The 25687-nt window shown below is 44.7% G+C and overlaps 1 protein-coding gene and 1 long non-coding RNA gene across 5 annotated transcripts in view; one reads left to right on the forward strand and one right to left on the reverse strand.

Moving 5' to 3' along the window:
- LOC111524226 lies at window positions 1–24994 on the forward strand. The gene is made up of 7 exons (XR_002725728.1): window positions 1–113; window positions 624–768; window positions 2512–2653; window positions 12533–12753; window positions 18905–19114; window positions 21510–21552; window positions 24790–24994. It is a non-coding gene; the product is annotated as an uncharacterized LOC111524226 (long non-coding RNA).
- LARGE1 (LARGE xylosyl- and glucuronyltransferase 1) overlaps window positions 1–25687 on the reverse strand; it is a 622406-nt gene that overhangs the window by 428557 nt on the left and 168162 nt on the right. The window lies entirely within an intron of this gene.

Genomic DNA, 25687 nt, shown 5'->3' on the forward strand with positions numbered 1-25687 from the left:
GAAGTGTGAACAAATACCTACAGGAAGTAAAGGGGCTACAAGGGATCCATGGAAAGAGCATTCCCAGAACTGGGGCCAGGGCACTGCACGTGAGGAGAGCAGCTGTGTGTGAGGTGAGCAAGAGAAGACACAAGGGTGGGGGCCACGGGAGGTGGAGCCCGGAGGGCAGGGCTGAGGGGCTCTGGAAGCTCTCAAAAGGCCAGCGGTCAGGTCTGATGGTGGGTCTGAGCAGAGTCGTTTTGTGACACCCTTCTGCTACCGCATGGGGCAAGGGAAGAATCCCAGGATGTGGTCTGGGAGGCAGGAACACAAGAGGCGACAGGGTGGTGACCTGTCCATTGGCCTCGGGCGGTATTCTGAATGCAAGGGTCAGCAGCAGCAACTGTGCAATAGTGCCTTTCTTTTCAAAGAGCCAGCTGCTCTGATTCACAGACAGACCCTCCCAGTTGAGGGTTCATCAGGAACTAGAGGACCAGTCAACAAGGTCATTACCTGTCGCCATTGCTGCATTTACTGGTGATCAAAAGGGGCAGGGTACGGTGGGACCACGAACCCAAAGAGAAGGTCTGGGAGCATGCAGATGTGCCTCTCAAGCCTCACAATTGTCCTTTTGCTAAATTTAGGTTGGAACAACACGTTCAAAGCCACCTCGAAAGCCCATCCTCGTGTGTGTGACTGTGAACCGCATCATAATCTCCTAGAAAGCAAAAACATCAGGCTTACATTTTTCACTTGCCTCTCAGGGCTCAGTGCTCTGCAGTATATACAGTAAGCACCAAATGAATACTTTTCAGATAAATTAAATAACTGCATAATAGTCATAACAACAGTGTTCTTTTTTTTAAACAATATTTAATAATTGCTTACTCTATGCCAGTACTTTACAGACAGGGGCAATATGCACCCCTGCCCCGGAGACATTTGGCAACGTCTGGAGACACTTTTGGAATCACAAATCAGGGGAGAGATGCTGCTGGTACCTAGTAGGTTAGGAAAGCTGCAAAACATCATACAATGCACAAGACAGTCCCCCCCGGCCCCCTGTAACGAAGGATTTTCCAGCCCCCAAAATCTAACGCTTATAAACCACTCAGCTTATTTAATATTCACAGCTACTCTTTTTTCCCCAGTTGAGGAAACTGAGCCCTGAGACATTAACTTGCCCGAGAGATCACAGTGCGCCACATTCGAGAGCACAAACGAGGGAGCCGACAGGTCAATACATAGATGGGTAGAGGGAACAGATAGGCAGACAGATTGAGACAAAAATGGGAAAACTGGGAAATACGGAAAGGTACAGGGAATGGATGAAAGCAGTCCTACGCCAAGTTCTGCCAAGAAATGACACATGGCCCTGGGCCGTCCTCTACTGACTCTAAATCTGAGTGCACACAGCTATAAAATTACAGGAGGGTGTAGAAGATCACTGACTTCCAGCTTTAACATTTTCGGGGCAAGTTTTTCCCTGCAGCTGAAATATTAGCTTTATATAAATACTCGTAAACATGTGGTAATATTCCCCGTACAAATCCTAAATTCCTTCCCCTTTACTCAGCAAAGGCGGCAGATGCCAAATGCCTTATGATATACTCCTCCCCTCCTCCTTTCCTTGCTTCTAAAAATATCTGTGAATAGTCACCTGTGCCATGCACCGAGCCAGGGCTGGAAATATTCTAATACCAGATGTGCAAAGCCCCTTTTAATATGGTGCATTTGTGAAGCATCCATTACTGAGCCAGGCCCAAGTTGGGCAGTAATTTCCCTACTGCACAGATGGGGCACCACACTGGGACTCCAGTTAACTTTATCAGCAGCAGGCAAGACTGGGGGAATTGGGGTGCAGGGACAGAATTCCCTCCCCATTAGGATCATGCCTCCCAGCCAGTGTCAATATCTACTTCTCTGCTCAATAAATCCTGATGATCATCTTAATAGAAATCAATACCTACTAAATGGCAAAGGAATGAGAAAGCAAGGCAATATGGATGACAGAAAGAGGTTTTGAAATGAGATGCGAGTAGATTCGGAAAAGCCGGGTGGGGAGAATCAGTTTGTCATGGCTACCATGGATGGGTCAATGCCAGCAGCAGAAACGAGGCTCCCTGAAGGTCAAGGTGACAGGGGGAAGCCAGGAGGAGTTGGAAGACAGTTATGGACGGACTCCAAATTGGTCCCTAAAGAAAATGATGTTTTCTATTTCTTATGACAATATTGTTATAGGGCCGTTAACAAGAATCAAGAAATGTCAGACTGTACCAAGGGACGACATCCAGTCACAGCCTGAGCTGGTTTGATTAAGCCATTTAATTAGCATTTATTTGGCGCTGGGCACTGAACAGAGGGTGATCCATTCACCATCTGATTCAATTCTCACATTAAAGGACGTAGCAGATATTACTCTTGTATATATCACAATGAGGAAACCAAGGTCCATAAAGGTGCTAATATTTTGCTAAACCAAATAAAGTAAAAGAGTGTATCTAACGCCCTGTTTGTCTCACCACCCTACAGCAATGTCAGTGAAGATGGACAACATAACATGGAGAGAGATGTAGCTTACTAGAGCCCTGTGGCTTCAATCCCCACCATGAATGTCGTTTAAGAGGAAGGTGATCAAGCCCAAATTCACATTTGCTTGAGGAAGAATAAAAATGTATGTCTGTTTATCTTCTTGGTCTGGAAAGTATTATTATCATGTCCATTTTATAGATGCAGAAAGTAAGACCCAGAAGAATCTCATGATACATATGACATCACAAATCTACTGGCTGATAAGGCTGGGACCTGAAACTAGTTCCTCTCTCTAAATGGCTAACACAGAAAACCAAAGCAAAGACAGTCAGGGAAAGCAGGGACTTCCTGAGGCTTGGAAAGGTCAGTGGAAGCTTCTTAGGGTAGGTGAGATTTGAGCAGAGCAAGGCCAGTATTGAAGACATCAGCAGGGAGGAGAGGTGAGATCAAAGGACTGGGGACAGGTAAGGGGCATTCAGGGGTCAGGTAGATGGATCTGCAATCACAAGCCCTGATATCAAAGGCCAAGGGTCCACATAAACAAAGAGAACACTCAAGTGTGACCCAGCAATGTCTTGCTCAAAGCCCTTGAAATGACTTCACATCAACTGTGCTACTCAATTCATATGATCTGGCTCCTCTCTAGTAGCCCCAACTCCACTTGGAGTATCCCAAATTCATCATCTACACCTATACACACAAGCAGGCTGTTCTTCCAGCCTACAGGCTCTTTATCCCACAAATCAAAAAATTTACAGGATGGCAGGCTCGGTGGCTTACTGCTGTAATCCCAGCACTTTGGGAGGCCAAAGCAGGTGGATCTCTTGAGGTCAGGAGTTCAAGACCAGCCAGACCAACATAGTGAAATCCTGTCTCTACTAAAGATACAAAAATTAGCCAGGCATGGTGGTGCATGCCTGTATTCCCAGCTACTCAGGGGGCTAAGGCAGGAGAATCGCTTGAACCTGGGAGGCGGAGGCTACAGCGAGCCAAAATCACGCCAATGCACTCCAGCCTGGGGCAAAAGAGCAAGACTACATCTCAAAAAAAAAAGAAATTCCAGGGGATTTCTTCCAGGGCCATCACCAGTGGGAAGTTGTCCCTGACACTACAGGACAGATCCACTCCTAGTAGACAATGCCTCTGTCAGGCAGGTAGGATGCTATACTGCTATACTAGACTGTCCTGCTATGTCCCACTTCCTCACTAGCTACTAGAGGACAGGACCCATAGGTCTACACCCATGTAGTAGACACTCAGTAATTATCAGGTCTACAAAGAGACAGTTACAAATAGAGGAAGGGAGCAAATATAGCATGAGATGAGTGAGTCCTTGGCCTACGGTTGACCTCAACTTTCTCTACTTTGTCAAAGAAATAATAACCAGCTTTCTTTACTTGTCTGATAATGTCCGTAAAAAGATCCAGAAGCTCGAGGGTATTACCTGTCATAAAAAAAAAATAAAAAAAATTTTAAAAAGGCATTCTTGGAATGAGCCTTTATTTCAGAAAAGAAACCAATTTATGTAGTGTCATCATAAAATAATGCATAGAGATGATGAACTGATGATGGTATAGTGATAAGAATTCTTGTTTTGTTTATAATATAAGCCTTAATTCCTGCCCTCCCCCAAAATGAGCTAACTTACAATTAAAATACATGTATATAGAACACCAAAGTGCAGATTAAGCAAAAGGCGATATGCAATGGGGAAAGGAACTGGTAAGGAAATAATTACATGAAGTCACAGCCAAAGATACTGACTGCAATCAACCATCCAATTTTAAGGCAGCCACAGAAGGAAGAGAAAAAGACATGAGTTGAATTAGGTCTCTCTCCTGTGACAGAAGGGACATTGAACAATGTCATGGGAAATGGGTTAAGCCTCAGCCTTTCAAGTGATATAAACTATCACTAATGCATTCCAGAAGATGAGGAATCAAATTTACTTGCTGTGCTCAATATCATAGGAGATAAATGTGCTAATAATATGATCAGTTAGGGTATAACCCACCAGACCTTCTCCGTCTAATGACTCGGTCTGCTTCAAAGTAGCCACATTAGGAGGCTTTTCATTTACTTCCACTGAAAATGCCACCAATCCCTCAAAGAGCTGGGTGCCCTTATTTAAGGGCCTGCAAAGCCCATTCCCAAGCAACAGGCAGTATCAAGGGCAATGAAGATCAACAACAGGAACGCAGGATGGACACGGCCCTGGCCCCTTCCCTAAGCCTTAGTTCCTACAGTTGCAAAGATCATTATCTCTGCTTCCTGAGGAGAGCTGTCAATAGAAGCAAATGAGTTCACGTACACACATGTACAGGCTCTCATGCTTACCCGTTCTCCCCTTATCAAGTCTTTGACCTATAAGATGCCAGGCATGAGTCTCAATGTTGGGGTATGGAAATGACAGAAGTCCCTGCCCTCATGAAGTGCATGCTTGTGTGTGTGTGTGTGTGTGTGTGTGTGTGTGTGTGTGTGAGATAGAGAACAAAACACAGCTGACCCTTGAACAACACAGGCGTAAAGCGCATGAGTCTACAAATACACAAATTTTCCCTCACCTCTGCCACCCCTGAGACAGCAAGACCAACCCCTCCTCCTCCTCAGCCTATTCAACATTAAGATGGAGATGAAAACCTCTATGATGATCCGCTTCCATTTAATACATAGTAAATATATTTTCCCTTTGATGTTCTTAATAACAATTTCTCCTCTCTAGTTTACTGTAAGAGTACAGTATATAACATATAACATACATACAAACTACATGTGAATCAACTGTTACTGTTAAAGCTTCTGGTCAACAGTAGGTTATCAGGAGTCAAACGTTCAGGAAGTCAAAAGTTATATGCATCTCCACGATGTGCTTATTTCACATTGTATGCCTATACCAAAACAACTCATGCATGCTGTACATCTATACACCTACTATGTATCCATAAAATTGTTTTGAAAGCTTCCACCAATTTTTGACTGAGCGGGGGTTAGTGTCCCTAATTCCCATGTTATTCAAGAGTCAACTGTAAATAACTGTATTATACAACATATTAAAAAGTAGTAAGGAGAAAAATAAAGTAGGGATGAAAAATGAGAAGTGGAGAGGGGGTTGTATTTCTATTTTATTTTATTTATTTATTATTATTATTGTTATTATTTGAGATGGAGTTTTACTCTTGTTGCCCAGGCTGGAGTTCAATGGTGCTATCTCGGTTCACTGCAACCTCCACCTCCCAGGCTCAAGCGATTCTTTTTCCTCAGCTTCCCAAGTAGCTGGGATTACAGGCATGCGCCACCAGGCCCAGCTAATTTTTTTTTCTTTCTTTTTTTTTTTTTTTTTTGTATTTAGTAGAGGCAGGATTTCACCATGTTGGTCAGGCTGGTCTCAAACTCCTGACCTCAGGTGATCCAACCACTTCGGCCTCCCAAAGTGCTAGGATTACAGGCGTGAGACACTGTGCCCAGCCTGCAGGGTTTTTTTTGCTTTTTTTTAGACAGTCTCGCTCTGTCACCCAGGCTGGAGTGCAGTGGTGCGATCTTGCTCACTACAAGCTCTGCCTCCCGGGTTCACACCATTCTCCTTCCTCAGCCTTCCGAGTAGCTGGGACTATAGGTGCCCGCCACCGCACCCGGCTAATTTTTTGTATTTTCAGTAGAGCCGGGGTTTCACCATGTTAGCCAGGATGGTCTCGATCTCCTGACTTCGTGATCCGCCCGCCTCAGCCTCCCAAAGTGCTGGGATTACAGGGGTGAGCCACCGCGCCTGGCCCAGCCTGCATTTCTAAGTAGAATGATTCGAGGAAACTTACTGAAATGGTGATACTGGGGCAAAATTGGGATATCTGAGGGGGTTAAATTCAGGAAAGGGAATGGCTAGTTGTATTCGTCAGAGCTGTAGCAGGAATAAGAGAGCATACTCAAACTGGGTAATTTGAAGAGTGTGTAATAAGAGTAGAACGGTGCTTCCTGGGGCTGGGGGGAGGAAGAACTGGGGAGGTATGATTCAAAGGGTACAGAGTTACAGTTATGTAAGATGAGTAAGTCCTAGAAAGCTACTGCAAAACACAGAGCCTGTAGTTAACAATACTGTATCTATCATAGCCTTCAAAGTTTGCTGGGAGGGTAGGTTTTATGTTAAGCCCTATCACTAAGAATAACTAAAGAGAGCAGCAGGAAACAGAGGTGATGGATTAGGGACTGTGGTGATGGGTTCACCAGTGTACATTTATCTGCAAACTCATCAACTTGTACACATTAAATATGTACAGCTTTTTGTATGTCATTCATCCTCCATAAAGTCGTTTTAAAAACAAACAAGGCAGCTTTAGATACAGTCACTGAATCAGTAATTAATCTGCTTAAAAGTCCTTGTATTCAGACCATATTTCTCTACAGGAAAATAATGATTAAGCATTCAAATGCCTTGCTTTTATTCAGCTATGCTATGTCTTCTGAAATCACCTTATCTATTATGCAGTAAATTCATGAAACAAAAGAAGAAAAAAAAAAAAAAGCAGGGCTTAGGGAAATGACAAGAGCTTCGGTAGCCCTGGGTTAGTGATAGTAGGCACCATGCCACCTCTAGGCCTGAAGTGGTCCCAGAAAGGAGATCAAGAATGAGACAAGAGAACAGCACAGAAAGGTAGTGTGCAGGAGCTGTGGTCTTCATTGCTTCATTCCTTCTGCCCACAGAAAAGCAGCCCAGGGCAGGGGGCAGGGCTGGGGAATCCCTGGCCTCCCTCCTTTCCTTTTGGCTGATCTTCTGCCAGAGACCTCACAACAGGGAGCTGGGGGCCATGAAGCCTGTGGATGCCCTGAAGAAGAATGAGTAGATCTGAAAGGGCAGTAGAACAGAACCAGAATCCAGTGCAAAGGCCCTGGGGCAGAAGTTCACGTGAGGAGCGGGTAGAAGGAACCAGCCTATGATCCAGGAACACAGTGAACAAGATTTGGAAAGTTGACAGAGAATACGAAGCCTCCTCTCCAAATAGAAACTCCAGGAGGCTTGGTTGATTCAGTGACACATGTACAGTGCTGAGCATAGTACCAGATACCAGAGTCTGTGTTCCAGAAATGGAAGAACAGGTGAGTAATAAAAGGCTAAGTAAGCAAATTCTTTGCAAAAGGATAAAAGACTGAATGTATAGGACTGCATATATCAGAAGTCCCTGGAATCTCTGCATCCAGAAGATTGCAGTCACCTTCGAAGCACTCACCACCAGAGGCCACTTGCACACTCTCCTGTGGCAGCCATTCACCTCGGCCCTTTTCCTAGGGATTTGCCTTCAAGTCCCTGCATGGGCCTCAGGGTCTTTGCATGGACCTCAGGGCCTTTGCATTTGCCTTTCTATGAGTCTGGAACACCATCTATCCCCTCACATGTGGGCAGGCAAAGCACCTCCTGTGGTCATGTCATCTCCTGTGCCAAGCCCTTCCTGATGACCAACTTGGAGCCAGGTGCCCTCTATCCATGCCTTCATGGCCCCTTGTGACAATGTCCCCCATATCACTCATCATTCTGCTCGTGAATTTGGCTTCATTCATCTTGCAACAACCCCAGAGTATTAAGCCACTGCAGGGTGGAAGCTGGTGTTTTTACCTCTGTGGCACCTCTCATGCCCAACAGAGTCCATGGCACAAAGTCAGCTCTCAGATTTTAGCTGCATTTCTGAATGAAGGAATCAATAAAAGTCACACAGCATTAAGTGGCAGACTCTGGTAATTTAATTCCTGGTCCCGGGCTCTTTGATATAAAATAACTCTTCTATTTTTAATACACCCCACATTCCTGAAGATGACACTACTGCAAAATTAAAGAAATGTGATGAACAGCTTACAACCTGCAACACACTCGGCAGCTCAAAATGACAACATTAATTTAATGAACTTAAACACTGGTGAACTTTTTAACACATCCGGAGTTATTTACACTGGGAAATGCATGCTTAAGATTGCCTGCCAAAGAGACTCAAATAAAGATGACACATATATCTTTCACATGTTAATTTGCATTTTAAACTTTGAGCTTTGATACAAGTTGGTTTTTCTCTTTTGGAATGAATAAATCAAAAGACTGATGTTTTACCCATCCATCCATCTATCTATCCAGCCAGCACATCTTTCCTAAGTGACAGGTAAATCACTAGTTGTTGGGAATGCAAAGAGATAAACCTTGCCATCACAGTATATTTAGGGAGACAGACAAACAGCAGTGAATATAATGTAAATTAAGTATAATAATCAAATGACAAAGTGCTAGGAGATACGGCTTGTTGAATGGCTTGCTGGGGAGAAGCAGAAAGACCATAGCATTCATGGAGATGGTGGGTATTCATTTTCCAGGGCTGCCACAACAAACAAAGAACCACAACCTGGATGGCTTACACAATAGAAATGTACTGCCTCACAGTTTTAGAGGTTAGGAGACTGAGACCAAACCATCAACAGGATTGGTTCTGAAGGGTGTGAGGGAGGGATATGCTTAGGGCTTTCTTCAAACTTCTACTAACCTCAGGAGTCCTTAGCTTGTAAATGACATCCTCCGTGTGTCTCACATCATCTGATCCTCTGTACACATCATTCTGTGTCCAAATTTCCCCTTTGCACAAGGATACGGTCAAATTGAATTACAGCTGACTTAATGACCTCATCCTAGTTTAATTATCTGCAAAGACTCTCTTTCCACATAAGGTCATGTTCACAGGCACCAGGGGGTTAGGACTTCAACATCTTTTGTGGAAGACACAATTCTAGCCATACCATAGTGATGTGTTGGATCTTGAAAGAGGAACATGAGCTTGCCTACAAGGACGGCAGAATAGGGTACTGATGTGGTCAAAGGAACAGAGGATGGGAGACCATGGGATGGGGGAGCTGGTGCAGAGGTGAGGGATGACACTGGTGATAAGAGGCCTCGATGCTGGACTTCATCCTATTAGTGGTGAGAGATCACTGAAGAGTTTCATGAGAGGAACTACAACAACAGTATTGTGCTTTGAAATACTCTTTGTCCATCTGCGGGAGGGCTTTTTGCTTTCTCTCTTGCTTCTCTTTGTCCTAGGAAATTGCATGGAAGCCCTGTTTAGCTTTCATGTTTCAATGAAGGAGAGGGGTTTGGGGTTCATGTTTCTCCTTCCTAACAATCCTGGCCTCAGCTATGGTATAGGACTGGTCTATAAACCAAGTGGAAAGTCATCACAAAGACCTTCTCCCATTTCTATTTAAACTGGGAGAGTCGGTGGTCACGCCCCTTCAGAGTAAGGGGTTCAGAGACACAGGCAAAAGGAAACATCTTCCATGCTACCTCTGGCTACCACAGGATGCTTCACTCCTGTTTTCTGGAAACACACAGTAACCAAGTTGGAAGGATCTATAGAAGTCCTCCAAAACATGTTCCTGGAACTTGGAAAGTGTAGGAGATCAGAATCTGCCAGCCAAAAACATGTCACTTTAGCAAAAGCATTATTTTGAATGAGAGACAACTGAGAATAAACAGAATCTAAGCTCTCTGCCCTCCCACTATGTGCCTAAAAGGAGGACATCAGTTTACAAAGATAGCAGTGTCCCTCCTCCCCTTCTTCCAGAAAGGACAAAGGTTGATCATGAAAGAAGCTTTGGCCCTTCTCAGCCCGGAGAAGGCGCTGGAGGAATCTACTTAAGAAATTCCCATGTATTTGATATTTGCCTTCCCGCAGTCGCTGCACCTAGGGACTCAAAGCCTTTTTCCTTTGTTTTGTTACTTATCTAAAAACTTACTGTTCTTTGTCGAAGACACTATATAAGCTGGATTTCTAAACCACCTCTTTGAGAACCATGCATTCCCTGGGTGTGCCCCCTGCATACACGAAATGCACACCTTAATAAAATTCTGTTTGATTTTCTCCTGTTAATCTGCCTTTTGTTACAGAGGTCCATCCCAGCTAAGAACTAAGAGTAGAGGGAAAATTGATTTTTTTCTCCCCAACAAAGGTATCTCAGAAAATACCCCAGCAGCAGAGGAAAGGGAGGCTCGAAAGAACCAGTGAATGAGGGGATCCAAGTCTCCTGGTCCTGTTTTGCCTTCAGCAGCTCCATTTCCCTTCTTTAAATAATAACTCTATTGAGATATAATTTATATACCAAATAATTCACCCTTTTAACATGTACATTTCAGTGGTTTTTAGGGTATCCACAGAGGTGTGCAGCTATCACCACTATCTAATTCCACAGCATTTTAATCACCCAAAACACAAACACTGACCCTGCCCATATTCCCCCCTTCCCCAAACCTTCAAAATCACCAATCTACCTTCTATCTCTATGGACTGGCTGATTCTGACATTTCACATAAATGGAATCACATATACATATGTGGCCTTTGGTATCTGGCTTCTTCTACTTGGCATGTTTTCAAATTTCACTCACGTTGCAGCATGTATCAATACTTCATTCCTTGTAATAGCTGAATAATATTCCATTGTATGACTAGGCCACATTTTGTTTATCCATTTATTAGTTGATAGACATTCAGGTAGTTTTCACTTCTTGGTTATCATGAATAATGCTGTCTTGAAGAACTTTGTACACATTTTTGATTGAGAACCTGTTTTCAGTTCTTTTGGGCATGGATCCTGGAGTGGAATTGCTGGGCCACACATCAACTCCACATTTCACTCAAATGTTTTCCAAAGTGGCTGTTCCATTTTATATTCCCACCAGCAATGTATAAGCATTCCAATTTCTCCCTATCCTCTCTAATGCTTGTTATTTCCTATCTTTTTGATAACAGCCACCCTAGTGAGTGTGAAGTGGTATCCCATTGTGGTTTTGATTTGCATTTCCCCAATAACTAATGATGCTGAGCATTTTGTCATGTGCTTTTTGACAACTTATGTATCTTCTTTGGAGAAGTATCTACTCAAATCCATCACTCAATTTTTTAATTGTGTTATTTGTCTTTTCATTGTTAAGTTATGAGAGTTCTTCATCTATTCTGTACATAAGTCCTTTATTAGATAAATGACTGCAAACATTTTCTCCTATTTTGTGTCTTTTAATTTTCTTGAAAGAACCCTTTGAAACACAAAAGATTTTAATTTGATGAAGTCCAATTTATCTATTTTTTTCTTTTGTTGGTTGTGCTTTTAGTGTCATATCTCAGAAACTGTTGCCTAATCTAAAGTTACAAAGATTTACTTTTATGTTTCCTTCTAAGAATCTCACAGCTTTAGCTCTGATCTTTCGGTTGATTTACTTTGAGTTTATTTTCATTTTTACTCTTTTTAGAGGATGGCAATCCATATAAAATGTGTTTTAACTCCCCCAACCCCAAGCCACCACATTTTAGATTCTAGAAAGGAGATAAATAACTTGCCATGGTCACAAAACGAGTTTCAGGCATGGATGGACTCAGAGGCAAATTCTCTGCCTCGATGTCAACAGATGACTCTGGCTTCCTACAAAAGAGATACAGGTCAAACCTCCCCGACACGCACGAAGACCTGGATGCTGTGTAGGCCAGAAGGGATCCTCCCCTCTCTTCACAGAAGACAATGGCACCCCCTCCATGTAAACAGTCAGATTCAGATGTGCAGCAGCCTGAAATGACCCTGTGTCATTTGCTTCTTATTTGTCCCATAACTGTTTCTGATAAATCTCAGGCCCTACACTCCACCCTCGAAACCTACCCCAGGTATATAGGAAATAGAATGGCTTCTCCACAGCTTTTGTCATGGGCTTTTTCATGGGCTTTTGTCTCATTCACTCAGCTGAACTCACGGAGCATTTCCCAAGTACTCTGTCTTTGGCTTTGGGGATGCAAAATTGAACAAGATGACACAGCCCTGCCCTCCCAGAGCTGTCAGTTTTGTGGGAGCGACACACGCTAAGTCCCGGCATTTTAACACTTTGTCAACATTTAGTCATAACAAGCGTTAACTGCTAATATTAATTACTACACACCTGGCTCTATTTTTGTGCTTTAGGTGCATTACTTAAGTCCGTAACAGCATTATGAGGAAGTGATCACTGTTCCATTTTCCAGGACGTATCACACGCCAACCCTGAGCAAAGCACTCTACCTAGAGATCAGCACCAACAGAGGAATACCTAGAGGCCTCCAGGAGCCAAGAGTGAAGAGTTTGGCAAGGCTTCAAGTACAGGGGGAAGTGGGTGGAGCTTTCACTGTAGAATCTTCCCTGGAGAAAAAGCAAAGACTGGGGCAATAATAAAGGCATTAAAAATACCTGTCAAGTTGAAGAAAAAGTGAGTAGTGATGTGGCTGGATTCTAGGGAGACAGGGCTGTGTAAAGGCAGAGTGTACAAGCCTCTGCCAGAATTCACATTCACACACCATAGCCAGAAGAGCCGGCAAATTACATGGGGAAAAACCCCGTACAAGCTCGCCTTGTGCTGACATGTACTATTATTATACACTCTGTGCCTTTGAGACAACCTGCCACGCACACACACAAAGCCAGCAACTAAAAGGAAACTGGCATTAATACAATTCAGTGTGAGGATATGATCTGGGGGTGTGGAGGCAGAGATGAGGTTGTTTTATTTCTTACAATAATACTTGTATTTCAGGTAATCGAATTTGGTTCTTAGCGCTAATGTCATTTTCTGCTAATTTAATGTCCCAGGAATCCCTCCGAGTAAGAAGATTGCTGGTGGAATGCAAATAAAGCCCATTCTGGGAAAAAGAATCATTTCCCCAACCCAGGTGTGCTCAAAGGCTGAACAAAGGCCAATCCCACAGAGTAGAGGGAGTTAAATAGATCCTAGGAGGTGGTCTGGGTATGAAGGCTCCTTGCTGAGCCAAGGGGCAGTGGTTATTTGAGATTCTTCATTGTGAAAGCAAACTAATCAGGCTCTCTAGCATCAGGCATTTGGAAAGCCAGCAGGGCACTCAGGGGCCTTAGATGACTCAGATGGGAGGAGAGGAGGGCAGGGAAATGAGGAAGGGGGAATGGTGTCCATCTGGCTAGCCCTGCTTCCAAAGGAGCACGGAAGTGTTGGATAGTAGTAAGAGATCATGCTTCTCAGTTTCCATGGACCACTCCCCATGTATGTCCCTATCCCCCTTGCATTCTTAACAGTGTTCCAGGTTGGACAAGACATTATACAGTCATCCTAGATACAGTGCGCAGAGTGTGACAGGAAGAGTGAAGAAAGCTGAGACAGAATTTGCAAGCCATGTAACTTCAGCCTAGGTACTTACTCACTTGGGCCTTAGTTCCCTTATTGGAAAAATGGAATAACAGTACATGCCTGGCAAGCTTGTCAAGATTAAATGAGATACCATGTGTCATTTACCATGCCAGCCCTGTGCTCACTGGGCACATGCAGAAACTCAATGGGTGCTGAGCACACCGGCAGGACCAGCCCGGGAGGCCCGGCTTTGGGTCGCTGGCTGTTGGTGCGCACCGGCAGGACCAGCCCGGGACGCCCGGCTTTGGGTCGCTGGCTGTTGGTGCACACCAGCAGGACCAGCCTGGGATGCCTGGCTTTGGGAATAGCTCTTTTCCATCCTAATTGCCTGGTGAACTCTCAAGCCTCCCTGTCTGCTGTTCCTGCCCCTGGGCATCTGACATCCTCAGTTCATAGCTAATCACCAGAATCATAGCATGAAAAGAAGCATACTTCTCCAAGGGCTGAATAGGATTTCATAAACCAAAAAGCCTACAACTTCCAGCGGCGGTACCATCCTGGTCTAATTTACCCTGCAGCAGCGCAAGACAATGAAGTCGGGAATTTCTATTTGAGGGAGTATTTTTCCCCTTCTCTCCCTCTCCTCACAGTGGTCTTCAATTACAGCCTGTGAAGCTCTGGGTGCAGGGAGGCTAAGGGACGGAGTCAGAGAAGTGAACCTCACTGAAATGCATCTGCAGAAGCAGATGACTACACGTCCCACAGACAGTGGTGCAGCTGACAGCACCTGAGCTCAGTGGGGCAGCCTGGGGAGAGGAGAAGAGCAGAAAAAAATGAAGCTCTTCCCTAGGCCTGATGAAGATTAATATCTCCTCCCTGATGAGATGAGGCAGTTTAATCGCAGCTATTAATACAGAATCACTGAAAGCCAAAGATGAGGGCATGGAAGGAGGCGGGGCATGAGATGAGAGCACCTCAAGGTATGAGTGCAGAAGCAGAGAAGGACCCCCTGAAAGTAGAAAGACACAGCTGATTTTCTGCAGGGCTCAAAAGCTAATAGAGAAATTTGAGAGCTGAGGCACTGTGTGGTATGAGACAGTGTTTCAGACTTGCTGTGTTGCTTTTCCCACTGGGATCATCTGACTGACTGGGTTAAACAAACACCACCTCTGGCATATGATCTCAGCACACAGACCTTGACCACAGCTTCCTGGAGATCCCAACGATGGCAGGACTCAAGGGTGGCCTTCAGACTCCTCTCCTTGACCTACTCCTAGGCATGCTTCAAGATTCAGCCCAGGAGGCATCTTCTTCCACAAAAGCTTTTTTGGATGTCCGCAGATACTTAGGTGTCCCTTTTTCTGGATTCTTGAACACCAGCATACATACTTCTATTATAGCAAGTATGTTAAATGGCAACAGTGAGTCCTCCCCTCCAAAAGAAGATTGCTCTCAGCCTTAAATTCTTGCTTCTCACCATTCTATAATTTCCCTTTTTACTCATTAATCAGTGTTGCCATCATCTCATCTCCTGGTTTCCTCCGAGGACCTATTATCTTCAGAAAATGACCACATGAAGAAAGGTCATTATCACCTAAGACTGAAAAAGAACAATTTTCATCAAGGCAGAAACTATGTCTTAATCTTACTGTCTTTCTCAGACTCTAGTCCAGTATCAGACGTATACTTGGTACTTAATAAATATGTGCTCAGTATGCAATGATCTAAGAGAAAAACAAGGGGTTAGGGCATAAATGGAGGCACCAAAAAAATCAGCTGGCCACCCAGGGGAAACCTCCACGTCCAAAAAGAAAGGTGCAAAACAAACCACTATGGAGACCTTAAAGTCCTGCAACCCACTCTTATCTGCTCAAAAGCCACAAGATCATTCTCAAAGGTGCGCCATTAAATACAAGCAAAAACAGTTCATGCCCTCCCCCGCCACCTCCATCCTCACTCACTCGAGCTCTGGGTGAATTTTCAACTCAAATATGCTCAGGATTCCCGACTTTCCAAATCCCACACCATCTGACATTTGGGCCTAAGAGTTTGAGAAATGCGAAACAGGCATGGAAGAATCCCAGAAGAGTGGGCCTTGTGCAGAGCAGTGCTTACCTTCGATTGTCACAGAATGATCTGGAACCATTTCATTAAATAGAAGGAAAATTGCAAATGTGAAGGCTACCAGTTTGGGATTCACAAAAGAAGGCAAGCCTTTGTCAAAATATGTCTGCTGTGTGTATGATAAGCAGCACACTGAGCATGAAGGCCACACGTGTGGAATAAATGCTGCAGCATTATAAGCACCGAGGCTTCTGGGCCCCAGCAATTCATTAGATTACAGTCTTGACAACAGCTCACCTGATAGATCATGCAATAACATGCTCCCCTGGGTAGGTTAAAAACGCAAATTAAGTGTCAGAAATAGGAACACCACCTCAACTACTGAATGCATTCCCACTAAGTGCAAAGCACAGGAGGTGGTTTAAAGAGGCCCAAAAGCCAGTTTTAACCTTCAAGGCACTTACAGGTTGATAGCAATATAAACATCTATAGAAAGACCAACAACTGTAACATCAAATATTAGTCACCTGGATTAGCTGCAAACATTTCTGGTGGAGGGAGCTGAGACTCTCCTACACACCCAAGTGTGCTCGAGCCAAGTGCAGAAATGCAGAGCCAACAACTGCACCCAACCCCGCTGGGCTTGGAGTCACAAGAAGAGCAGGTTTCTGGCAGCACCAACACAGCCTGCAAATACCCATGACCATAATTTCTCATGATGCCACAAGCAGGATGAGGGGAAGACCCCGTGAGAGCGACTGCACAGAAACAGACACTGAGAAAGCATAGCCCGAGCGCCTGGAATGGCAGCGGGAAGAGAGAGAGAGAGCTCTGTGGTCCTGCAATCACCTAGCGAGAAATCCAACCTTTCCAAAGCCCAGGGCCATGAGGGGAGTGCAAGAGAATGTGAGTGGGTTCCATGCCCACCCTCCAGATGGATGGAGCCTCTGTTCGGGACAAAGAACTGCTCCTTGGCTGAAGGTCTCAGCAGAACCAGCTTCGGACACCCCACTTTTAACCACTCACAAGTGAGAATGTACCAGTTGTCACCAAACTGCTGTGCTTCTGTCGTGCATTTAACCATTTGGGGCCTCAGTTTGCTCATATGTAAGATGAGGCTAACAAGGGTTCCTCCTTGCATGCTGAGACAATATAGCGTGGTAAGCAAAAGCACGGTCCCTGGAGACAAGACGGTGAGCCCTGGAGTCCTCCTGACTCTACTTCCCAGGGGAGTGACTTTGGGAAAGTCATTGAACCTCTGTGTACTTCAGTTTCCTGGCCTGTAAGCAGGGATAATAGGACCAGCCTCACAGGGTGGTTGTGAAGACAGAATGAGTTAATCTAAGTAAATCACAGAGAACAGCACCTAGCATATAGCAAGTGCTCCACAAGCCATCAGTGACTACTCTTGATGTGATGACGTAGCTCTCCGTTCCTATCCTGTTCTCCTGAAGGAGGTGATCACTCACTCACTCATCAATCCTCATGCACCGAGCACACTGTGTGCAAGGAACCTGTCATGTAGGATGAGTTCCCTTACTTAGCATACAAGCCCCTAAAGCAAGGACTAGAAGCCCACTTGGTCTGAGGTTCAGAAAGGTCAGGGGACCCCTCCAAGGCCACGTAGCCAGCGAGTCGCAGCATCAGATTCAGGACCCAGGTTTTCCGGTACAAGAAGCCCCGCACTTTCTACCCTACCACATGGCAAGAGCACTGCCTAGTAAAACCACGTGGACACTTCAGCTTTACTTCAACCGGATTCTTCTTTATAATAAAAATAAAACTACAATGTCTTTTTCACACTGGAAATGTTTAAAAGGCATCCCAATCTTTCTTTCTATATAATGTCTTTTTTATTGTTTTCCTAGTAAAGATGGTTGACACTGGCTTCTAGCTCACCTCACTACTGGGTGTCACTGGTTCAGGTGTTCCAACACCCAGTGATAGAGTCTGGATCTTTGTCCCCTCCAAATCTCATGTTGAAATCTAATCTCCAAAGTTAGCAGTGGAGCCTGGTAGGAGGGGCTTGGATCATGGGGGCAGATTTCTCATGAATGGTTTAGCACCATTCTCTCAGTGCAATCCTTGTGAGATATGGTTGTTTAAAAAATGTATGGCACCTCCCCTTACTCTCTCTCCTGCTTCTCCTCTGGTCACGTGACACGTCTGCTCCCACTTTGCCTTCTGCCCTGAATGTAAGCTCCCTGAGGCCTCCCCAGAAGTGAAGCAGATGCTGGTGCCATGCCTGTATAGCCTGCACAACCATGAGCCAAATAAGCCTCTTTTCTTTATAAATTACCCAGCCTTAGGTATTTCTTTAGAGCAACGCAAGAATGGCTCAATATACCCAGGTAGGAGCATGTCGGAAGTTCACTGTCAGATCTTTGATCAGTTATCAATATGTCCTGAACCAGCCATGGATCACCCGTCCCACACAGCTCTTCCGACCAACCTCTCTGCCAGTATCCATTTGCTCACGTCAAAACCTGGAGTCATCATTGACTCTTTCTTTCTCTCTCCTTCACAACCCAAACATCACCAAGGCCTGAAGCCTCTACCTCCAAAACCTATTCCCAGGCAGCCACTTCTGCCTCATCTCCATTGCCACTGCCACCATCTAAGTTCACGTCACCTCACTGCTTACTTATCTGGATAACCATGTTGGCTAATCAGCTGGTGATCTGGCCTAAATTCCTGCCCACCGTAGCTCATTCTCTATACAGAAGCCAAGCTTATTATCTCTCTTGCATCTGACCTCCACCACAACTCTTTGAGGTGGTCAAGGCAGATATCACCACCCCCATTTTACAGATGAGGAAAGGGAGTCCTCGACTTGTCACAGGGCTATTTAGTGATGAAGTTCATTATTCTAGGATCCAGTAATTTGACTTGCACAAGACATTCACCTTCCCTGGGTTTTACTTTTCTCTAAGGGACAGATAATGTTAGCCCAGCTTGACTCACAGAGCTGTTATGGAGATTCAACAAGAAAGTGAGCTCTTTCACATACCAGCTGAGTGACCCTGAGCAATCCACTTAGCCACTCTCGGTTGTCATTTTGTGCAGTTTTCCATCATGCCCCGCTGGCTATGAATCCAGTCCAACTGTGTGCAAATTAAGCCTTTGCTTTATATTTATTGAGCAACAACTCTATGCTGCAACAGACTTTTTAAATACTCTATTTTATTTGCAATCACAGATCTGAAGTTTATCAATACATGACACCCTCAAAAAAGAAAGAAAGAAAACAAGTATCTGCAATTTGCTGAGAGCCTAATATGTGTCAGTTGCCTGCAAAAGTCATCATTCTTAGACTTTCAAATACATCTATGAGGACGGTATTGTTGTTTCCACTTATACATGAGAAAACTTACAGAAGGCAAGAGACAAGCCCATGGGCACCCAGCTAGTAAGTGGAACAGACAGGTTTCAAACCCAGAGTGTTCTGACTGCAAAGCCCACGTCCGCTCCAGTCCTACTATCCCCACTCCTAGGAGGTGGATGCTCTCTGTGATGGGAATGGAATGGGGATGCCTGGCATACCTGGGAGCTGCTAGTCTCCTCCTGCCCAGCCTACGTGGCTCCTCTGTGTCTTCCCAAATGACAATGTGCTTTCTCATGGGTCACCGGAGCATGCCTGCTGCCACGATGCCCTCTCCTGACCTCTGGCCCTACGGGGCCCCATTAGGTCTTGCGTACCGTGTTCTCATCGCACGGGGGACACACTTGCACTTGGACTTCGGGATGGCTCTGCCACGCTCAGGCCCAGGAAAACACCTCATTCGTCCCTGTTTCCTACTGACTGGTGCTCAATACAGAGGAGGAACTACAGCCGAACGACTGTCACAGAAGGGAGGGAGGAGAAGGATGGAAAACAGGCAGCAAGATGCACTGTGTATGTGGTGGGTGAGAATGTGGGCTCCAGGCCACACAAGCGGCTCTGCCACTCCCAGGTTGGGACCTAGGGCAAGTTTCTCAACATCCTGCACCTGCCTTTTCCTCTAAAAGGAGGGTGACGCTAGTGCCTCCCTGGGTGATGTGTCATCAACCTAAATGCAAGTGCTTTAGAGAAGCACACACAGCAAAGCCCCATCAAGTGTTAACTTCTATTATCCCACGCTAAGGACAGAGGGAAGGAATTGCCTGGAAGCCTGAAGGAGCTGAGGGATTTCACCCGGGGAACAGAACAAGCGAAGAAGCCAAGAAAAATACAATCCCAGGGTCTCTTTCTGATGACTACCTGTCACTGAAAGCATCTGGAATGCAAGACAGGGATTGTCTGGAGCAGAGGTGTGGACCAAAGGGAAAACAGGCTCCTTTCTATTTGTCAGAGAGCCATCAGAGCAGCAAGAGCTATTAGGAAGAAGACTGGTGAGAGCAAAATGAAAAAATTTTGTAAATACTCACTCTCGGTGATCTTTGCTTATCCGCCCCTTCATGCCACTCACTTCTCAGTGTTTATCCAAAACATGAAATTAAGCCGTGGGTGAGGAGCTTGTCTCTCTCAGACCTGTCTCCTTCAGTGCTGGCTCAGAACCAGTGCCTGTGTGTGCCCTGACAATCTGAGCACCCAGAAGACTTATATTCATGTCTGCACTGGGGATCTGAAGAGTCCAAGAACCAATCTGCCCCCAAACTGCTCTCAAGTGAGCTAAGTGCAGCATTTTGAGAAGTGCTAACTCATAGGTACGGCTTCTAGGAAAGGAAAGGCAAGGGCCTGGTTCTCGCTACTGCTTGGATCAGGCTGACCCTAATCTGCCTTGAAAGGCTGGATCCAATCATCCATCAGCCACAGGAGCCAAGGCAACTGGCACATGATCCCAGGAGACAAAGAAAACGCATGGCTTGAAAAGTGATAAAAGTCAACACAACCAAGCCCACTAAGCCTGGGTGGAAGTTCCGATCTAGTTCATTTCTTAGGATCTGTGAAGCATTATTCATACACAGGGAGAGAACCAACTCTACTGAATCTCTATGGAGAACTAAGCAGCAGAGAGCAAACTTACACAGAAAAAAGGAGATCTAGAATCATGTCCATTTAAGAAATGAAAGAAACCTTAGAGAGATCACGGAAGACACGCCTGCCTGGGTTCAATCTCAGCTTTACCTATTATCAAACTTCTCTGTGCCTCTGTTCCCCCATCTGCACAATAAGAATATAAGCACCAAAATTAGCCGGGCGCGGTGGCCGGCGCCTGTAGTCCCAGCTACACGGCAGGCTGAGGCAGGAGAATGGCGTGAACCTGGGAGGCAGAGCTTGCAGTGAGCAGAGATCGCGCCACTGCACTCCAGCCTGGGCAACAGAGCAAGACTCCGTCTTTAAAAACAAAAAAAAGAATATTAGCACCTACCTCATAGGACAGTTCTGCGGAAGAAACTAGTTACTACAAGTCAAGGACTTGGTGTTTGATGTACAATAAATGCTCCATAAAGAGTAACTAGGCCAGGCACGGTGGCTCAAGCCTGTAATCCCAGCACTTTGGGAGGCCAAGACGGGCGGATCACGAGGTCAGGAGATCGAGACCATCCTGGCTAACACGGTGAAACCTCGTCTCTACTAAAAAAATACAAAAAACTAGCCGGGCGAGGTGGTGGGTGCCTGTAGTCCCAGCTACTTGGGAGGCTGAGGCAGGAGAATGGCGTGAACCCGGGAGGCGGAGCTTGCAGTGAGCTGAGATCCGGCCACTGCACCTCCAGCCTGGGCAACAGAGCAAGACTCCGTCTCAAAAAAAAAAAAAAACAGTAACTAATATTATTTTTATTTCTGGCACTTCAAGATTCATTGAGTATCTACTCTATTTCAGGTATTTTGCCGAAGACTAAGGATTCGGATGTGACTATGGAAAGGTGAGTCCTCACTATCTGAAGTGTGTGAAATCCAAACAAATAATAATAACAATGATTTTGCCAGCACTCAGTAAGTGCTGGGCACTTTTCTAGGTGACGTTATTAGAGTCCACAGGAAAGTTCTAAAAAGGAAGTATCTATATAAATGAAGTGCAATTCAACATAATCAATGATTAACAGAAGTACAAACAACATAGTGGCCAGGCACTTGGTGTGGAGACTAAGATTTAAGTCAGAGGAGATAAAATAGGGAGTGAGGCTGTTGGGCAAGACAAACAGTAGGCACTCCATCAGCAATGTTATTACCACGCTGGTTATTATTAAATCCAAGTCCCGGGGCCCAGGAGAGGAGGAGGGAAGCTGAGACCAGGAACCCAGGGGCTGTACTTTATCCAGGTCAAACTTCTCAAACAGGCCAGAAGAGAGGCACTTGTTAAAAATATAGACACCTGGGCACCTCCCCCGAGGAACCCCATTTAGTAGATCTAGGGCAGGATTCTGGGCTGTCTTGTTCATTAAGTGCCCCAGGGTGGACTGGGAGTCTATATGTTAAACAAATGCCCCAGGTGATTCTTACCAGCTAGCAAATGCTGGAACCAGAGATCTAGGTGACCTCCTTAATAGGCAAGAAAAGGAAATACTCTCTCAGGTTCCTCTGAACTTTGATTAGCAGCTAGAGGCAAGTCCAGATTGCAAGGACTCAGCTTCCTGAGCAGAGGAGAACAAGGAATGAGAAGCCAGAGGTCAAGGTGCCAAGTTCCACCTTGCAGGCCTGTGTGATAGGTCCCTGCCTACACTTCCTGACCTCATCCACCATGTCGCTTCTCCTCCAGACCTCATCAATCATGTTGCTTCTCCTCTCTTCTCTTTCTCTCCAGCCACCCAGACTCCTCCTTGGCATCCTACAAAAGCACCAAGCACTCATCATCTCTTGCTCTTCTCCCTGCCTGAAACACTTTTCCTTCCCCTCGCCACCTGGCTCTGTTTAATGTCACCTGTAAGACAGGCCTGCCCAGATCACCCTACTAACGCAGCACTTCCCTTTCCCCACACCTCACCAAGCCCATTGCCCTGGCACTATCATCTCACTCTGCTTTATTTTTCTTTGTTGCACTTATCAACACTCAGCAAAACCTAATCCATGCTAGGGACCATGGACTCCTTTTCATCTTTGCAAAAACCCTCAACAGCACCCCCAATTTATGCAGAGCCAATTTGGGGTAAGAGGGGTTCAGTGACTCAGTGTGGACACACAGCATTTAAAAGGAGGACTGGGACTTAGACAGCCGCATCCGACAAATCTGTTAGGAAAGGGATTAAACTCTGCATCAGAGGATGGCCCTTTCCTCTTTGTTCTTTGAAGTTCTCACTACAGGTCATTTTGGTGAAATAATTTAATTTTCTCCAAACATGGCCAATGCATTCACAAGAAAATGCCAGTACATTTATGACCACAGCTGCAGTATGTTAGGGAGTCTCTCCCTGCCCCTTTCTAATGCCTAAAGAAGGCTGCTGAGGCTGTGAGATTCATTATACCACAGTTTTCTAGGTTTCAGTTCCTCAGTTGCAAAACAAGGGTCTCTCTGGACCAGGTGGGTGATGTTTTGCATCCCTCCCAGGAGACTTTCCAGGATTCTAGAAAAATATGAGAATGAAAGGAAAAACAAAGATTTGTTAAATGATCACTGTTGCATATAACAGGATATTTAGTCTTTATAACAGCGGTGTAAGCTATAGGTTGTGCTCTCCTCTTTTTTTTGAGATGGAGTTTCGCTCTTGTTGCCCAGGCTGGAGTGCAATGGTGCGATCTCGGCTCACCGCAACCTCCGACTCCCGGGTTCAAGTGATTCTCCTGTCTCAGCCTCCAGAGTAGCTGGGATTACAGGCATGTGCCACCACGCCCAGCTAATTTTGTATTTTCAGTAGAGACGGGCTTCCTCCATGTTGGTCAGGCTGGTCTTGAACTCCCGACCTCAGGTGATCCACCCGCCTCGGCCTCCCAGAGGGCTAGGAGTACAAGTGTGAGCCACAGTGCCCAGCCCTGTGCTCTCCTTTTAATGGAGAAGAAACTGACCTGCAATGATGTTGAGTAACTTGTCTATTTCACTCTGTGATTTAAATGGTGTCTACTAAAATTCAAACTCCCATCCACTTGTCCTTGGGGGCTATGTTCCCTCAACCATCAACATTTGCCCTATAAAAAGTCCTTCTGCAATTTTCAAAGATTTTATCTGCTTAGGTTGTAAGCCTGCCTAGATGACTCCTAATGTCCATTCCTTCTCTTAATTGTATGAGTCTATGACAGAAACAAAATGCAAACTGCATTAAAGAATTAACTGAATTTTTTCGTTATACTGGTTTATAAGAATCCTGCTAGCCACAGAAGATGGTGTTTCTTCTCTCTTGTCCAAGATACCCCATTTCCACATGTCTCGGGGTTTGTCTTGTCCTTGTCTAAAGCTTGAGCTTATTGACTTTGAAATGTTATCTACCAGTTGTTTCTATATCTGCAAGTTCTTGGGTGACTACAGAGCAAAGGACCTTTTAAGACAAGGACAGGCTCCCTTGCTTGCTATCTTGGTGGTCTTGCTCAAACGGTACAATGTCCCTGAGCCTCAGTTTCCTCGTCTATAAAATGGGACGAGGATGAAGTTGTTTGGGGGAATAAATGAGATAATATGTGTAAAATTCCTAGCCCAGCACCAGGCCAAAAGGTGGAAACTCAAAAGTCTAAGTGAGCCAGACAGGGTCAACCACTGCCATACGCAGATACCAGAAGCTCTTCCCTCTCAATTCTGTGCTACGTAAACAACAGTGCAGGGATGACACAGGGATCAACAGGGAAGGATGGAGACCGTGACAAAAAGGATCATCCGAGCTCTGTGCACATGGATAGCCAGTACTCAGCTCCAGCTAGTAGCTACTATGACGAAATGAGGGTCTGGTTTTGCAGATCTTTTTTTTTTTTTTTTTAAGGAAAGCCAAAAATCATGGCTTTGTATGTGCAATCTCTCAATGTTTAACCATTAGCAACAAATTCAGAAATGGTAAAAGCAGTAGGCGGGCCAAACCCAACACAAGTGCAAGCCCGATGCAGCCAATCTTGGTTTAACATGCGATATATAGAAACGATTGCTACAGTTTCCATTATCGTTATAGTTTAAATAGTACATTTCCTTATTGTGTTTCTATATCTTCCACAATACAATAATAAAAGGGTTTTTCTTCCATTTCCAGGAATCAGGATTTTATGAAAATGCATGTTTGTTGAATAACACAAAGAAGAACATTATCTAATGTGGCTTGGGGTCAATATCAAGCAGTAATATTCTTTTAATATTAATTAGAGCCATGTCATTGCAAGAGCTGGTAAGAATACTGGTGAGTGTAAGAATACATTCACACAGATTAAGGATTTCATGAGTAAATTTCAGATCTTGAAGTCAGTGCTGTGATCCACTCTCATAGGGTAAATATCTGTCCAAATGGTAAGGTATATCAGAAAGGAAAAAAGCCAATGTCATAGCATAGAAGTGTTAAACAATGATCCCTAAAGAAAAGTTTCATTCTTAAAAAGCATTTGAACTTCAAAGTTGAACAAGGACATAGATTCATAAATCCCAAAGGTTAATACAATTCCTCTCATCTACAAACAATGCAAAACCTACAAAATCACTTCAAATTCTGCTACCATCAAGATTTGCATAGTTTTTTGAAAACTAAAATAACATATTCAGAAAAATGAACAAGTCCTGAGTGAAATACTTGGTGAATTATCATAAAGTGAGCCCAGCTATATAATCATCACATAGGTTAAAATTAAAATTAAATTATTAGCAGCATCCTAAACTCTTCCTCGGGCCCTGCCCCAGTCTCTGTTCTACCCTCCCTACCAGACTTAACCGCCATCTGGGTTGGTAAGAGCCTACATTAATTTTTGCCTGTTTCTGAATTGGTATAATTGGAATCCTATAGTATCTATTATTTTGTGTATGTCTTCTTTTGCTCAATACTGAGAGTACTTTCATTTTCGTCACTCTATAGTACTTCAGTATATAAACGTACCACTATTCTTTTTTTTTTTTTTGAGACAGAGTCTTGCTCTGTTGCCCAGGCTGGAGTGCAGTGGCATGAT

The sequence above is a fragment of the Piliocolobus tephrosceles genome, chromosome 19, assembly GCF_002776525.5.
Source record: "Piliocolobus tephrosceles isolate RC106 chromosome 19, ASM277652v3, whole genome shotgun sequence".
NCBI classification, from domain to species: domain Eukaryota; kingdom Metazoa; phylum Chordata; class Mammalia; order Primates; family Cercopithecidae; genus Piliocolobus; species Piliocolobus tephrosceles.